Consider the following 17,918-nt stretch of genomic DNA (forward strand, 5'->3'; position numbering starts at 1 on the left):
ATGGGCAAAATAAGAATAGATCTCAAATATAAGCTGACATAAGCCCATTTCATCCATGCTGGGAAATTCCTCACTTTTTGTAGAAAGTTTTTCAACTTTGTGGCACAGCAGAATTAAACTTAAAACTCAATCCTTCCTTGCTGCCATTGCATCGTGCAGAATATCTGCTCACTGCAGTTGTGGAGCTGGCTTCTGTAAAGGTGAAAAAGACATTGTTCATCTTCATACTTCCTTGCATTGAATAAGTCCCTGGCACTGAGACTGAAATACAGAAAAGTAATGTGTGAACTTAAATTGTGCAGGTGAGAGGACCACTCTAATACTGTCACTGGGTTCTTTCTTTATGATTCTTTGAGAGCTTTGTGATTTTCTTAGCTCTTCACTGCCTTACATAGACGATATTTTATCAGTAGAGGAACTGATGCAGAGCCCTTCTAGAGTTATCCTGACTTCATTTAGAAAAAAAAAAAAAAAAAAGGCTGTAACTTTTGTTAAGGAGAAATTCAGCCTGTCCTGAAATACATTTTTCTATAGCCCTCTGAATTACTGCAAACCTAATTCAAAGAATATGGCATTCTTACTTGTATTGAGTAGACTTTTTCCTTTTTTTTTAATCTTAAAAATTTTAGAATTACTTTTTTTTTTCTTGGGAACTTATAATGATAATATTTGAAGTGGGGCACCATTTAGCTAGATGGTGACTGCAACAGTAGCATTGTTTGTTAGAATAAGCTGGACTGATTTACTGCTTTTGCTGCCTATTTTTATCCTCATGAACTTGTAACACCATGCTGAAGATGAAAAGTGAAACTCTTGGGAAAAGAAAAGTGGTTTTCTGTTTTTTTTTTTTTTTTCTTTCTTTCTAAGAACATGGTACACTTAAGGAAAATGTACAGGAGTTGAATGTTCTGTAAAATTTCTTAGAAAACTGTATTTATGTGGCTCCAAAAAGGGACTCCTTGACCTGCATCACTTCCTCATGACTAAGCAACATTGTGCCATAGTAAGCACATATCAAAGGATTTGTTCTTAGCCAGATCCTCCTCAGCTTGTCCACTGCTCCACTTGTTGATCTTCTTGTCTCTAAAAGTGGTAGCAAGTCTAATAAATTCACACTTCAGCCTTGACACAACGCAACAGAAATCTTTGTCCACCACAAGATGCAAAATAATTGAACCCAGGCTTCCAGACATCTGAGTAGAAACATGGAGTGTTCAGAATGTCTCAGCATATTTAAAGTTTTTGGTTCTTCACCAACTAAACCCTTTACTTTATATGTATTAAGTCAACATGTAAAAAAAACCAATCAACCACCACCAAAAAAACCCACCAGCAGAAAAAAACTCCAACAAAAAACTCAAGACTTTTAATTTGTAGATGGTAGTATTCATATTCCTTTGAAAAATCTCCTAATAGCATCGAGCAATCCAACTCCTCTAGTTTTTGCGAGAAAAAAAAAGAATAGAATATTTAATAAATTTATTGTAATAGAAAATTTGCCTTGTCTTGCCTCATTGTTTTTTGGTTGGCTGGTTGGTTTTGTCTTGGCCTTTCTGTGTTCATGGTATTTTCTTCCTTAATCCTCCTTAGATTTAGGATTAGAACTCAATCCCTACACTAGGTTCAGAAGTTTGCTGAATTAATCTGTTGTTGCTTGAATCCCTGAAGTGGGTTCTATTTTATTATGGAATGCTTAGGAATTGCTGAAACTTCAGTGGAGACTCTTAATGAGAAGCTGGAAGTCCAATGATTAATTAATGTATTGTAGTCTCTTTTACTTGGTTTTAATTCTGTACCATTGCCTGGGGGAACGTATCTCTTAGGTTGTCTGGCAGCAGCCTCATTATTAACAGAAATGGGCCATAACTTCTTCAAATAAAATATTTTCATTGATCTTAAAAGATAAATTTTAACTTTGAGCACTTTATTTAGTTTCATAGCTTTCTTTTTGTCCTGTTGTTCTAACAGTGGGACCCCAAGGTCTACTCCACAAGGTCACACCACTTTGTGCTGTGCATCATTAGGGCTTGCAGGTCTAATACACATGGGTCAGGAGCTACACAGCTGTGAAACTCAAAAACAACAGCAAATATTAAAGTTTAAGTGGATGGCATTTGTCCTCAGAGGTCACTTAGAGTGAAAGTACCCAGTGCCATTTTGATTCTGGAGGGAGCATCTTTCTGATACCTTTCCTAAAGAAACCAAACAATTCCAATATTTAACCTACAGTCACTGGAGCTTAGGACCACAGACAGTTTCAGATGTGCAGCTTACACCCAGATCTTCTTGAAATCAAGAAGAAAAAGGACACTCAAATTAGGCCCAGTGGGAAATTTTCAAAAGGCAATCAAAACGTTCAAAATTATTTGTTGGTGTCTGATCTACAAAAATCACCAAAAGCTACCAGCTGGCATTTTCTGGCCATGGGAATGGCTGTAGGCATGCTAACTCTATTAGCCCCAGCACCAAGAGCTGCCTTCTGTCTAATTAAATCCCATTTTAGTTTCAGGAACACACGGATTCACTTTGTGTTTTGTGAGACTATCTGGATTTAAAAAAATATATAAATTAGTCCCTGTAATATGAATTTGCCTATTTTTTTAATTTTTGGAAAAAATTGTCTCTAGAATAAAACAATTGCTGAAAATTTTGAAATACTGTATGTAACAGTTTTGAGTAATATTATGTAACATTCAGCTGAAAGATTGTGACAAGATGCAATGATAAGTGGGATGTAAGAAGAATAGGATTTGGTAGGATAGGAAATGCTAGGATAGGATAAACAGAACAGGTATTTCAGAGTGCCCTGAAAGAACATACTCTTCCTAAGGCTGAAATCTGTACTCACATGGGCTGGTGGAATAGCAATATGTATTCTACATAACCACATTAAATCAAAAAAACTTTGCATTTCTGAAGGGTGTGTAAATTGCTGTAGGTTATTCAGAGATTTGGGGTTATTCCCTCTGTCTTATCAGTTCTTATTTTTTCCCCTTACTTATTTCCCCACTAATTTTTGTCTCTGATACTTTACATTAGGTCTTTGTCTTCACTGTCATTGACTTTTGGAGTTGTTTATTCCCTGTAGTGTAAACTGTACTTATGGGAAGGCACCATCATTCCTCCTATAATATGGAAAAATCAAATCAAATATACCAGAATATTTTTGTATTGGATATTCTCACTAAGGCATTTAAGAAAGAAAGTGAAGGGCAAGTTGAAAGATCTTTAGTGGCTTGACCCAGAAGCTTCTGGGTGCCCACAGCACAGTGTGTGTGCCTTTGCTGCATAAAATGGATCAACAGTCAGAGGCACCAAAGACTGGCTTTGACTCATTTCTCTCAGTTATTTCTCACTAGGTTCTTGCAGGTCACTCATATTATAATTTGAATTTCAATTTCTATGATTTAAAAATGATCTACAGACCCATATGATCTACAGAATCAATGGATATTATAGACATGTTTAATAAAGGAAAAATTGTATCAGTACTTGGAAAACTATGAAAAAACTATCAATTTCCTGCACAGATCTAAGATTTATTGTTTCGACTAATGTCTGTATGAAGAGAATACATATATATGTATAATTTCTCCAATTACTTCCAAACTCTTTTGCTGAATTTCACATGGAGATAGAGTACATAGATACACAATTTTTTAAAAGGTTTGAAGTTGAAAAGTTGACTAGGAAAAAAAGGCGGGGACCAATAAGGGACAGACTAACATGAGCACATCCTCAATTGCACTAGGCAGACCACCTCTGAAATAAGTGCTTTGGCTGTTTCAGCCAAGGGAAAAGGATTGGTCAGAGCACGGTTTGTTAGCAAATTCAGCTATAACTCATCTCTAATAAATCAGGCTTTGCTTCTTCTATTGGTCTCAGAACTGTTTGTTATATGTTTATTTTAGGGTCCTGTCCTGCCATAAATCTGGGGCTGTTTATCAGGAAGTGACAGTGATATATTGGTATGACTATGTTGGCTCCCACAAGTGGGACTATAGACACTCTGAACAGAGTTCATGTTTCCTCTTTAAAAAAAAATAGAAAAAAGAAAAAAGTATCACCTATCATAATATTCATCTGTGGTCAGAGTCCATGAGTGGGGTTTACTCTTGACCAGAGGGGCTCTGAAAGAGCTAATTTTTGTTGGGTGAATTTCAATTAGTGTGCTTCACTTTATTATTTTTTTTCCTTGATGATCTAACTTAAACAAGATAATTTTTTTTTTTTTTTAACATGGGACTGGACTGGATCTCCTGGGCTGACTCTAAAAGAAGCCTTTTCCTTTCAAGACTTTTTCTCTGTTTTGCAGACTTTTTCTCTGTTTTGCCAGAAGTGGGAGAGCAGTTTCCAAGAATAAAAGTAAGGGAATTGGAGCAGGGCAGAGAAGGATAAGGTGCCTGGGCAGGAAGAAGAGAAAATAAAAGAGCTGGAAAGTGGTGAGAGAGGGAGTGGCTGAGACCTGAGGGTGTTGAACACCCTGCACCCAGAGGACCAGAGGACAAGGGCATACATTTGTTTCTCTGATGCCAGAAAACACTTGCAAAGGCCACTATCCAACCACATTTCTTGGTTTATACCGGTTAGAGACACATGGTTACATTTTAGCCAGAGTGATTTTATATATCAAGGTGGCTCTGTAGGACACAGCTTCAATACTATGTGCCCTGATACTGATTTTTGAAGACAGCCTGAATTTTGGATTTGAATAACCGACTTTGTACACCTAACCTTATTGTCTTATCATAATATGTGTGAGTTAATAGAGATATAGGGTTAAAGGAAAAATGCCAAAAAACAAAGCCTGAGTGTAAACAATGAAGCTGGAATGAACCCCAAACAAAGAGAGACAGGGTTGTTGCTGCCTGCTCATCTCCTTCTTCTCTACCCACAGCCACATAAAATGTGAGCTTTTCCTAAACTGGTACAGACTTCCTTTGCTGACAAGGCTAATGGAGAATGGAAACTCAAGAGCAGCTTTTTTTTTTTTTTTTGCACCTGCTGTGTAAATAGACCAACAGCTTAAATATGGTCAAAGGAAGGATATTCATCCACCATGGTAACTTATTAAACTGTGAAATGTGAGATTGGATAAAAGGAGGAGCAGAAATGGTTATGAAAGCTGCTTGTATTTTGATAGTGATGCTCTCAAGTAAGGCTAGGACACGGAGGTTTTGAGCTCTACAGTGAGAAAACTTGGACTGAAACAATTTTACATCTCCTTCTCCAGATCCCTTTACATCCTTCCTTGTCTGTGACAACACACGCTCTCTGATCTCCGTTGAAGCCATAAGCACACAGATTGCTAAAGCCATCTTTTTTTCCTTTTTGACCTGATTATGACACTTCCAGCTTTGAAACATTATTTATGCTGTCTTCTCCTCTCCATTCTTTTCTTCTCTGTGCCATCACCTTCAAAGACCCACACAATTCTTTTTCCTTATTTAATTCTTCTGACATGCTTCCGAATGCCCTTAGTCCTTTGCAAGTGCTTCCCAATCTTTTCTGACAGCTTAGATGAGAGTTGGCTCATATAGTTACAATTATTTGCAAAATTTTTCATAGTGTTTGGAGATCACGTCTGTCTTTCATTGCATAATCTCTTATGGAAGATTTTTCTAAAGCTTCCCTTGAACCTCTTTGGTTCACAACAAGGAAAATACAGAAACTAAATGGGAACATTAGTGAGTTCCTATGCTGATTGTGGAAAGGCTGGGTAGCAGCCTGTTGGAGAGAGACGGAGTCCTGAAATCTACACAAACAAACATTGCTTTTGACTGAAATGTGTCCTTTGAGGTTTGTTTATCATTGGTATAAAGTCCATTTTAAACAATCAAATGCCAAAATTACCATCCCACCCTTACCTAGATCTCATGCTGACCATCTAGGGGAAAATTTTCTTCTATTGTGAAATCAAAGCATGGTTGATGAAGATGATACTTGAGAGAAAGAATATGGTCAGATACCAAGTAAAGCTGGGATTGCTGTTTCTTCCAGAAACTCCTTCCTTTCAAACTGTTAGGTGCAGTGTGGATACAGTAGTGTTATATCTTCAAATATAATGGAGAAATTTTTTAAAAAAGTCAAAAATAGGGAGAAAAGTTTTTTTTTAACAGGAACTGAAGTTTGCCTGTGCATCACCATGGCCTTTCCTCTTTCTCCTGGACAAACAAGAAATGCAGGGCTTTAAGGGACCAGTTTCACAGGCACACATCTGGTGAGGTAGAAGGTGTGTCCCTCAGTCACTGAGCTGCACCCCAGCATTTTCACTGCAGGTTATATCATACCTGATTGAGTCCCTTCACAACTCTGCAGGGAAGATGAATGTTTATGGAATTACAGCAAGCTGAGCTCCCCAGACACACATACTCTCAAAGTGTGCCTGCTTCTATAAAGTAGGAAAGCTTTGATTAATAGGAATAGCACTACACTTTAAGGCACACTTTATTTCATTGATGAACTTTGAGGTGTCTCCTGCAGTAACAGTTTTGTAAACTGTAATCGTTAACATCGCTTATTCGGGATTTACAGGAGTGACTAACGTTGCCTATTTTTTCAGGCTGCTACAGGGATAAATAACTGATGTTGAAGAAGCAAATCAGGATCTCTGTGGAAAAAAAAAAAGAAAAAAAAGAATTGTGTGTGGGTTTTGGAACCAGCAAATCATTTTTCTGAGGTGCCTGTAAAAGTACATGGTGTGATGTGACTGTATTATAAAAGAGGGAAGGGTGATGTGTGGGCTCCATTACATAATATTATTGCAGAGCTTGAACAGTGAAGGGGCACAATGAAAAAGGGCTATCATGGAAATCAATTTGCAAAAATTAGAGTGTTTGTTCAAAACCTCCTCCATAACAGGATTAACAGCCAAGGAAATTAAAAATTATGTAAGAGGAATAGCTGAAGAGATAATCCAGGATGATCCAAAGGATTTTTCAGATATCTGCAATGTTAACAATCTTGTCATTAAATCTAGCAATTTAATGAGCTACATTCTTCATTGGTACAAGTACAGTTCCATGTACACTCTTAATGCGTTTTTTTTTCTTTTGACATAGATCTAAGCCTGATACACTTGTTTTAGAGCATCATGTTGGGCATCAGACCTGTATATTTAGCAGTGCACTCCTGTTGAAGGCAGTATATCTGTGATGATTAAAAAGCCCAGGATGTGGTTCATAAACCATTACTTTCAGGGATGCCTGAAACAAGTGCTTGAAATCCTGCTTCATACCCGCAGTGATGAATAGCAACGGCTTGTATCTGCAGTTTCATCTGTCTCTTGGTGTTTGGTGCTGTCAGGCGTTTTGACACATTCTACTTTTATTGGCTGAAAAATAATGTAGTAGTAAATAAGAATAGAATGAGGCAGTTGCCTTCACAAGGAAAACACTTTAGGAAAGGTGCTGTGATTTCCTTGATGATTAAATTGTGCCTCTTGAATTTGCATGAACATCCTTGTGAAGCTACAGGACTGTTTGTACGAATGCAGTGAAGACAATTTGGGACCATCAGCATCTCACAGGTCACACCAGGAGCAGCAAGTGACAAGAGCTGACTCTTGGCTAGTTTCTTATGTGCTCTGTTACTGTGAGTCTGCTGCAGTGGGAAGGTGTTACAGAAGTCAATGAGTGATTGCTGCCCTTCCCTTTCCTGCCTTTTGTTCTTTACTGCTCCTGGAGCTTTCTCGAAGCAAATTGAGTGCTGCCCTTAGCAACTCTCCTTGAAGTTTGTTGCTCCAATCAATCTCTTCTTCCTGTGAGTAATCCCAACTTTCTTTCCTAAATTATTAATTTTTCCTTCACTTTGGGCTTCCCCTGCTTCAGCCAGCTCTTTTTGCAACACAGCACACGTCTCTTCCTCTGAATGTGAAGTGTGCAGATCAACTCAGTGTTTTATAATGTCCTAATTACTGTACTCACAGGTTACTGGGTTATAGCAGTATGCCAGAGGGTCAATGAACCTTTTAACTTAAATGAGAAGATGTATCTTCATGGGACCTAATTAGAAGGTGAAGTTATTAAAGACAGAAGGGAAAAAAGCCAGTAAAAAAGTCAGATACCTTCAAAAGCTGTCAAAAGAAGTTGTCTATTGTGCTCTTTTTTATGGCTAGCTGGGCTTTGCCAAGAGCTGTGGTGTGAGGATTTTTGTGAGAGCCTGATGATGAGGGCTGGAAGTTCCCTGGGATCTGCACATCCTCGTGACACATCCCAACAGGAGAGACAGGAGGAGCCAGAGGAGCAGCAAGGAGCTTGAATGGCTGCTTGCATGGTGTTGGGAGGCTGAGCAGAGGATGGGGAAGCAGTAGAAGTAGTTTCCTGATGTTTGCTGCTTTAAAGCCACCCTGGAACCATGTGCCAGAGAAGGGGAGTCTACTGGAAGCAGAGACAACTTCCAGAGCAAATAAATCAGGAAAGCTCCTGTTGGAGAGCACAGAGACTGTTAGACCATAGATTTTTACTGGTGCCATACATAATGGGACCCTTACATTTTTATGGAGACATTCTGTTGGGATTTTGAAGTATTATTCTGGAACACTGGGGAAAAAAACCTGCTCCAAGATCCAGTATTTCTGAACCATTCAATTACAGTGTTGCTTTTAAGAATTGTACATGGAATGAAAATAGATGTTGTCTCTCCTCACACAGCCTTGGGCAGAAAAAATCATGGTGAGTTTGGAATTGTGTTTGTTGACACCAGTGAATTGTATTTGAAAAAGGAATTTCACTGAACTGATTTCCTTCATTATTAGTGATTCAATACTAAGAATAGAAATCTGGTATTCTTATTATTCTGTGTTCATATTCTTCACAGGAGTTTATGTAAGCAGGTCCCCATATATATCTGTAGAAACCTACTGAATTCTGTGTGAACTAAGTATTGAGATGTATTTTTTTTCCACAAATGCAACTTGTTTGAAAGGGCAAGACTCTGGATTTGACTTTAACACATAAATCCCATTCCCCACTTTATGTGTGTTCATTTTATCCTCAGATTTTTTTACCCTTTCATCAGCAATGTGAAGTTAGATCCTCTCTGGGCCCTAAACAGACGTAGGGTTCCTGGTCAGTAGGTAAAAATATGCCTACTCCTCAGTGTTTGGGTGTTTGCTAAGCACAAATATAATCTTTTACATTTATTAAATTATTTGTATAATAAATTGTTTTCTGTGGTTTTTGTTGTCTGTTTAGATTTGGGGTTTTTTTTAGATAGAATGAGAATTAATAAAACTTCCGTGATTTAATTTTGATCACTCTTTGGCCCAAAACCATATTCTTTAATCTCTTAGAGAAATTCTCACCTGTTGAATCTTCATGGGCCAGGCATAATAAAAGGATTCTCCAGGTGGGTTCATGTCTGTCAGGTGGGCAAGCAATATTATTCCTGTTTTCCCAAGTACAAGAGCCTTCTACCTTGATGCTTTGGAAGTGTGGGCTCCTTGCTGAGTTGCATCACCCATGGAAAGAAGAGCAACCCAAGGCTCTGAGAATGTCAGAGGGACCTACAGCCTTCAGAACATCACAGAAGCATTGAGGCATTTGGGGTGGAGTGCACCTTAAAGATCACATAGTTCCAACCCCCCCTGCCATCTGCAGGGACACTTTCCACAAGAACAGGCTGCTCAGAGCTGCATCCAGCCTGTCCTGGAGCACTGCCAGGGAGGGGACAAAACTCTGGGTGCTCCAGGACATACAGAAAAGCTTTGCAGTCCATAGGCACCAGCACTCCCATAAATTTGGGCTTTGCTGCTAGAGGTGGCTCATCCCAAGTGGGCTCCTGGCAGCAGCACTTTGTTGACTCCTGTTGGCAAGCGAGGAGTGCAGAAAGGAGCATGCCAGCTGAATTTCCTTGTTACTTTGGTGTGCCTCGGGGTATATTGCTTTGGAAAAGCAATTCCCTACCTGAACTAACAAGCAGTTTTGAACTTACAGTGAACAGAAGTCAAATTACAAAGGTCAATATTAAAAGCAAGCGTTTTGCTTATAATGTGGATGAAATATTCAGAATCATGCAGAGAAATATTTGGGCAGCCGAATTTGCCTGATAGATCTGGAGTTATCCTAGGTGAATGACACTGCCTTAAAGTAGCTGATGACAGGGCTGTGCAAGTAGATGCTCAGGTACTGTGGCTTCTTGTGGGTTTGTGTGGTTTGGGTTTTTGTTGTTGCTTTGTTTTATTTTGTTTGTTGTTGTGAAGGAGTAGGAGAGATTGCAGCAAGTATTTAATTCTGATTAAATAGAATTCATATTTCAGATCCTGTGTATGACAAAAATTGTTCTAATGGAGCTGAAGCACTTCAGCTCACTTGCAGGGATGGCATCGTCCAGCAGAACAGCAAAGAGAGCAGGTGGGAATGACTGTTTACAGAAAATTAAGAAAAACCTAGATCTATAAGATTTGTTTTTCAGCAAGATGGTTGAGACACCCTCATTTTTGAGAAAGCATGGGGAAATAGTAAAGTGAAAATGAGGATGACTGAGGAAATTATGCCAGCCTTCCTGGGAAATGGGGATGGTCCCTGTGGATGTCACATGTGTGCTTCAGTGTCCTTGAAGCAGCCTGTCATCATAGATGCAATCAATTCCTATTCAGGAGATGCAAATAATCTTCTGAGAATCTAAAAGAAAGAAATTTAACTTATTTTATAATTATAATGGATGGAAAAGAATTTGAGTAAAGGTTGTAAAAAAGCAGTTGCTTCTTGTGTATGGAGGTGACCTATGGAAGCAAAATACTCAGCTGAAGAGTAGAGTCAGAAGAAACACAGCATTCCTTCCTAAAACAGTTCTCAGTAGATTTGATTAAATATATTTTTATATTGCTGAAATATAAGTTACAAGCTATATATACTATGCTATAAGCCTGGCACGGTTGAGATGTCTGTGCTGTTTCACGTTTTTTTCCTTTGCTTTTGCTAGACTTTTACCAGTGTCCAGCACAATAAAACTTTTACACAGTTCACAAGGCTGTACTTATTGCCCATTCTCTGCTAAAGCAAAGGACTTATCCTCACTGGAGTTTTTTTTCAGTTGTTGATATAGCTTCACCAAAGTTGTCGCTTGTATTGTTTTGTAAAAAGATTAAGAGCTGAACTTCCATTTATTGGGAAATAATGTGTAACAGTTTCTGTATCTTCAATGAATTTAAAAAATTCATTGAAGCACTGAATGTGACCACTTAGATGTTCTCTTTTGAAGTTTTTGGTCCATTCATTTCTGTGGGTCTTCAGTCACAGCCCAAACACAGACTTGATTCCTCAGAAGCTTGTCAGTGATTTCTGTTGTCTGTACCAATATTCTTGGGGCATCCATTTCCCCACAAATTAATAACCCAATTTTCTTAATAAAGCAGGGCCAGCACAATCATGGCTTTGTGGGCAGAGGAGAGGAAAGGCTGCTTAGCAAACAGGGAGTGCCAGCTCACAGCTGCCCTGAGCCCTTTGAAGAGTCCCATTAGGTGAATTCTGAATGCTTGGCCTTGATGAACTGGGGGTGTCTCCCTGCAGGGTCTGAGCAGCCCCCAGGGCTGCATGGGGGAGAGTCACTGCCACAGCTTTTCAGGGGGAAAGAAAGATAAGAAATGAGGGTGTCCTTCAGCATGAATGACTTGTCCTAAGAAAATTCTCAGGCTGACTGGGAGTTTAGTTTACCTCAAGGGCCAGTCTGGTGTTTTAGTGGGAAGACCAGGAATATTCCAATTGTCCAGTCAGGAGAATAAAGTGGAGGTCCTATCCAACATAGATAACTAATATAAACCTTCCAGAGTAATTCTAAGCAAAATATCTTAATTCTGTTCCATAAGTCTACTTCTCTGAATTGCAGAGAAGTTTTCTGTTTCTAAGTCAAATGGCCCTAAAAATGTGTGGGCTGATGGTCTGAAATCAAAATCAATTTCGCTGGTTAATTACCAGTTAATCACTTAAAGTTCTTTAAAAAAATGCATTAATGAAGTTGCTCTCATTAGAAATATAAGGATATTGCATTGCTGGGATTTCCAAAGTGCCAGATCTTTCCATCCTCTTAGTCAGATGAGGAGCTCCTTTAAATTCCCTTGCTAAGGTTACTCAAGACATTTCACTGAAATGTGCCCTCTGTTTCAAACTAGAGGCAAATTAGTGCCAAATTATGTGCTTTCTCTGAGCTTAGCTGATGGATAATGTTTTAAAATATCATTTTTAAGAAACTCTAATTTTCAAAACAATTATTTTTTTTGGTAAACAGAATCTTCACATTTCTTTTGGTGCTTTATTTTCAGGCAATGCATGTTATTTAAATGCACAAGAGGAAATTAAATGCCTGTGATTTAGTAAAATGTTCACTTAATGAATCAGTAGTTTTGCTTATTAGCATTTTCTAGCAATTGGAATGTTTCTGGGTTTCAATTAAGGCAGTATATGCTAGTTCCATACACCTGGATTTTCTAAATTTTAATGTCTCTTTTGGGATAAACTCAATACTTGGGTAATTCCTCCTTCCTTCCTTCCTTCCTTCCTTCCTTCCTTCCTTCCTTCCTTCCTTCCTTCCTTCCTTCCTTCCTTCCTTCCTTCCTTCCTTCCTTCCTTCCTTCCTTCCTTCCTTCCTTCCTTCCTTCCTTCCTTCCTTCCTTCCTTCCTTCCTTCCTTCCTTCCTTCCTTCCTTCCTTCCTTCCTTCCTTCCTTCCTTCCTTCCTTCCTTCCTTCCTTCCTTCCTTCCTTCCTTCCTTCCTTCCTTCCTTCCTTCCTTCCTTCCTTCCTTCCTTCCTTCCTTCCTTCCTTCCTTCCTTCCTTCCTTCCTTCCTTCCTTCCTTCCTTCCTTCCTTCCTTCCTTCCTTCCTTCCTTCCTTCCTTCCTTCCTTCCTTCCTTCCTTCCTTCCTTCCTTCCTTCCTTCCTTCCCCCCTTCCCCCCTTCCCTCCTTCCCCCCTTCCTTCCTTCATCATTGCTATGCTATAACATGCAGGATTAGGACATTCCTTAGCAAGCCTAGTTTTGCAGGTGTCAGACAAGCAGAGAGGAAGTAAACTATAAAAGAGAAAATGGGGAGAAAAAGCAAAATATTATTTTCTTCTCTTTGGAAATTATATGTTTCTGTGTCCCTTTTATTTTGGGCAAGAATATCAAACAGCACGACAAATTCTGACGACACTAAACTTGTGTGAATTTGGAAAATTTCCTCTTTACACCTGCAATGGAGATGGTCACGTGAATCCCTTTGTCAGCCTCAGTTCCCTGGAGCCCTGTGTGTGCTCAGGCCACTGCTGGAATCACAGCTCCTCAGGCTGTGTCCGCAGGGATGTTCAGTCCTGGGCAGCAGCACCCATGGGAGTCTCTAGGGATTGCTGTTCCTATAAATTGGGTCAAAGCTTTACTAGCAGATTGGTTAATGTCATCTGCTCTGAGTCTGTATGTTGGATTTTTCCTGGCAGAAAATTCTGCCTTATCTCTATTGCCTCCAAAAGCAAACAGGAAAACAATAATTTTTGAGAAATCTTCAGATTTTGCTGTCAATCAGCATAGTTGCCAAAACCAATTGGCTTTAGCTATCACTATCAGAGCAAAAACAAGGCTGAAACACATAATTAAGTGACTTGGCCATGATCACATGAAAGCCAAAAGGGCAGCAATTGAAGCCACATAACATGAAGGCCTTGCCTGCATGAACTCTCAGCTGGGTCTAAAAGTTGGAGTTCATCTGATGTCACCTCTAGCAAGATGCACAGAAAATTATTTTGTAATTGTACAGTTCCTACTTTGTCTTGAGAGAGTAAAAAACCCCAAAAATCAGACACCTGAATAAAACACAAAACCACTTTATTCTTTCCTCTTTTCCTTCATTTTCCTTGCCTCTTCCTTTTCCTTTAATTTTCCATTTCCTTTGTTCATTTCAGATGCAGGAAGCCTATGGAGTATTTACAGACTATTTATTAGCAATAATAAATAGACTCCATCTCCACTAACACATTCAGTGAAGGCAAGTTTACATCATTTCTGCCAAGGGATTTTATATTAGACAGAGGATAATGTTGAACTTTATAGATGTTGGTGATCATTTCCAGTGGGAATTTACTACATTGGCTTGATTTTGTGTTTCTGAGACTTTCATTACAGCTGTGCCAGGCTGTATATGGCAGCCTGGAAAAGGAAAAGGCTCAGTGGGGATTTCAGTGTTCCCAGCTTAATAGTTTTTGTTAACAAAAAATAAAAGCAAAGGCAGCAATCAGGGATTAGTTTGGAGAGCTGCAAGGAGTCTAACAGGGAATACCCACGGTGGGGATGATTTGAGCTGGCTTGTTTCCCCCTCTGGAAGTCCTGCTGCTGCCTGTGCTGCCTGAGAACACAGGTGTGGATGGCAATGGGGCAGAGCTGGAGGCAGGCAGGGGAGGAGGAGGAGAGGAAAGCACTGCCAGCAGGATCTGCACAAGGGTTAGAACCACCAGCTAAGGATAAATCTTAAAAGAGGTGAAAGTAAATCTTGCACCTTTAATTACTGATTTCTTGTGAAGGAGTTCTCCTAAAGGAAATATTCAGGTTGCCATGTTTGAACAGAGGGACAGCTGGGCACTTTTGGAGGCCAGTGGAGAAAAATCGAATGGAAATTAGGTATATCTGAAGAGGGCAGAAGTGATAAATTCTTACCTCTGTAAGGAACTGCTTGATACAAGTACTGACTGAGGAGGAGAGAGTCCTAGGCTCATTCCCAGGATTATAACTTCTCTTGTTTGCAACCCACAATGACTCTTTGGTGTAAAACAGGCAGTTTAAGGGCCAGATGCCGATTCCTATCTATCAGGAATGTGCCCAGTTTTAACCATCTAGATGAAGAGATCTATGAAATAAATGAGCAGAGAGGTTTCTTTAACCAGCTTTTTTATCCACAGGCTTCAGGAGTTTAAAGTATTTTCAAGAATGAACCACTAGAAGTCAATTTTGTGCATTTCTAACACTTATATTGTCTTTGTGATAACCACGGTGACCATGAGAGCTAAAAAAAGTCAAGTGGGGAAAATACACACTTGTTTTAAATTAACAAATGGAAACTAGAAGGGGAAAACATTATTAAAAGAGCCTAAAAAAGCTCACTGTTACTTCTCATGATTACTTTGGTGTTTAATGCAATCTTCATTCTTTCTTGGCTTTATTTATAATTAGGTATGTCTGTGCATTCAAGCTAATTTTCTGCTAGTGTGTCAGAATAGCAGCGTAATTTTTGTAGTCTGCTTTCTTTAACTGAAAAAAAATCCAGATATGTTTAATAAAGAAGCTCCAGCTTCTGACCTGATTTGTGTGCAAGAGCCCAGGCTCTCAAGGCTACAGAATGAGATATGTATTGTTCCACATGGCTTTCAAAGGGTGAGGGGGCAGACAGATGCCTACATATCCTTCAGTCCTAGCACAAAGAAAGTTCAAGTGGTTGTAAGGAGATTTATGGTTTAATGGAGTAGGTTTTAAAGGTATTTAGAGACCTGCCAGTGTAGGTACGCATTGATGAGTGTAAATCAAAACAGCCAAACAGGCTAAGTACCTAACTTTTGCAATTTGTATGGAAGTTAGGTGCCTACCATATTGAGCCAAGTTAATAAATCTCCCTAGCTGCTACCTGTGCCTTGAGCTGTCCAACATGTCTGTGTACTTGGGGTTTCAGCCTTACGCCTTCATATTGCCTAGGAAAACAAGGTTGGATCACGACTGCAAACTCTAGCCATGCTGCATGGCTAGAGTATTTACCATGGCTAGAGTATTTACCATGGAATGATAAATAAAATTTACCATGGAAAAGACCAAAAAAACTAGAGGCATTGTCACTGAAGTGAAAATTTTTTGTATAGCTCTAGATGTAAGCCACCATTTTAGATTATTTTGGCAGCAACAACTCACTAGAAATCCATGCCAGTGACTATGGATTGGTGAGGGATAAGCTGGGTTGTTCTGGCAAGACCTCACAAATACTGTTCTGCAAGAAGGAGCTTTTCTCTCCAGTAAGTCTTTTGACCACAGGTGGCTGGGAGGAAATCAGAGCCAGTGTTTGGAGGAGAGACTACAATTTGTGCATCTCTGAGTCCCCCAAGAGGAGCACTGGCAAAGGCTGGATGTAGGCAAAAAAGAGAAGCAGAAGAGCTGAATTTAAATGCTTTACCAGCAGACTATTGTCTTTAAAATATTCATGGTTTTCTTTCATTAAAATTTTCCAACTTCTAATTAGAATTGGATGGGCAAGTTCTGTAAGAATGATTTTGGCATAAAAGCTGTTTCTCCATCAGCATGTTACCACATGGGGTTGCATAAGTCTCCATTCTCTTGTGTGATGTGGGCTCACCAGGCTCAATAATAAGATCATTTGGCCTCTGAATAAGGCAGAGTACCATGAAGGAGAAAGACAGTTTGGGGCTGAATTGACATTTAACAAGCATCTGAGGAATATTAATAAACCAGAAATAATTTATTCTTTCTTTAAAGTTCTCTGAAATCTCTGGAAATTCTTTGTCACCGCAAAACCTTTCAACACTCCTGATCATTTTTTCTCTGTCTTTCTGTTCAACAGCGACCAAAAGAAACTCTTTTCCCTACAGTGTTAAAGACAGATTTGAATAACCCCTAGGATGGTGATTCTAACAATTTACAAACTCCTGAAAAAGACCCCTTCCCCACCCAGACCAAGTACTGAAAGCCTGCCCTGTGCTGGGAGCCCTGTGGGGGGAGAACCCTGAGCAAGTGGCTCAGTGGCCCCAGCTGGGAGCACATCAGTGCAGGCTCAACAATAGCACTGCTTTCGCTGCTTTCACTGCAAATGAAACCTTAGAATTTTGTTACTCAATAGCTGCATGAGGAAAATGTTGTTAACTCTTGTTGGGTTGACAAATCCCATAGAATGTAAGGCCACGAGAAGTGTACCACAAATCAAGACACTGGAGTGAGAATATAGGCCAGCTGAAGAAGCAGCCTTTCATTTTTTATGTAGAAATTTAGCTTTTCAAAAATATTTGAATAGAACTATTCTAGATAAACTTCATCACAGATAAACTATCATCATTATATGATGATATTTTACCTGAAAAGACTAATTGCACATTCAGGATAATTGTGTTCAGAGATGCAGAGCAATTTCATAAATGGTTTAAATATTTGTTTCAGGTAATGAAGGCTAAAAAAAAATCACAAATTATTTTTATAAATTACAAGCATAAAAGAAGATAAATGTGTATAATATATTCCCTAAAAATTCTTTCATGCTACCCAGCACTATATCTTGCTTTCTATTTGTCAGTGATGATGAAAGTTATTGAATGGAAACCCCTTGCAAAAGCGTTTCACTGGAAATGAGATTAAGGTAAAGTCACCAAATGGAAATTGAAATAGACCCTCCTTTATATCTGTTTCTTTGCAGCACAATTACATTTCAGTAATTTTGTGTAGCATGTTTTTAATATATTGCTCATTTGAGGCCTGCTGAATAATTTCATGGGAAGAACTGTGTTGTTACTGGAAGAAACTTCTTGTCATTGCAAACAGCAGGGAAACACAGTTATTAAAAACTGATAAAATATTGGTATTTTTAGTGCAAAATAACTAGTAGCTATTTTTGGCACTGCTTGGAATCCATTTAATTTACTTTGTTTTCAATTAGGGTTGTGCATACAGAGAAGTTTGCTTAGGGTTTTGCTGCTAGCTGAACAGAAGCAGAGTGAGAGATACAGCACTTCAATGCAGTATTTATGGGAAAAACACCACACATTCCTGCTGGAGCTAGTAAAATTGCCTGTGGCTAAGGCTGTTTCATATTTGCCATTAGCTCTATTTTCTTTGCTTTATCACTACACAGAACTGCTCAAGCTGAAATTTGCCACGCTTACCTCTGCCTTGGGTAGGGTTTTTTGAAATATTTCAACCATAATTCCTCAGCTATTCCCAAGAATGAGTTTAGGAAGAATAAGTAAAATGCA

General features: G+C 39.0%; 1 protein-coding gene across 50 annotated transcripts in view; it reads left to right on the forward strand.

The window, feature by feature from the left end:
* The window catches only part of LOC135293390 (collagen alpha-1(I) chain-like), a 406,941-nt gene that overhangs the window by 195,297 nt on the left and 193,726 nt on the right, over window positions 1-17,918 (forward strand). For 2 of the 50 annotated variants that reach the window (XR_010355491.1, XR_010355521.1), the window contains one exon: window positions 6,563-6,639. The exons of 46 other annotated variants lie outside the window; for them this stretch is intronic. The gene's annotated coding sequence lies outside the window, so the exon portion shown is untranslated. Of the gene's footprint in view, window positions 1-159; window positions 3,939-6,562; window positions 6,640-17,918 lie in introns of those variants that run through there. 2 more of the 50 variants (XR_010355488.1, XR_010355507.1) reach the window with 1 other exon arrangement.

This window comes from Passer domesticus, chromosome 2 (genome assembly GCF_036417665.1).
Source record: "Passer domesticus isolate bPasDom1 chromosome 2, bPasDom1.hap1, whole genome shotgun sequence".
NCBI lineage: Eukaryota > Metazoa > Chordata > Aves > Passeriformes > Passeridae > Passer > Passer domesticus.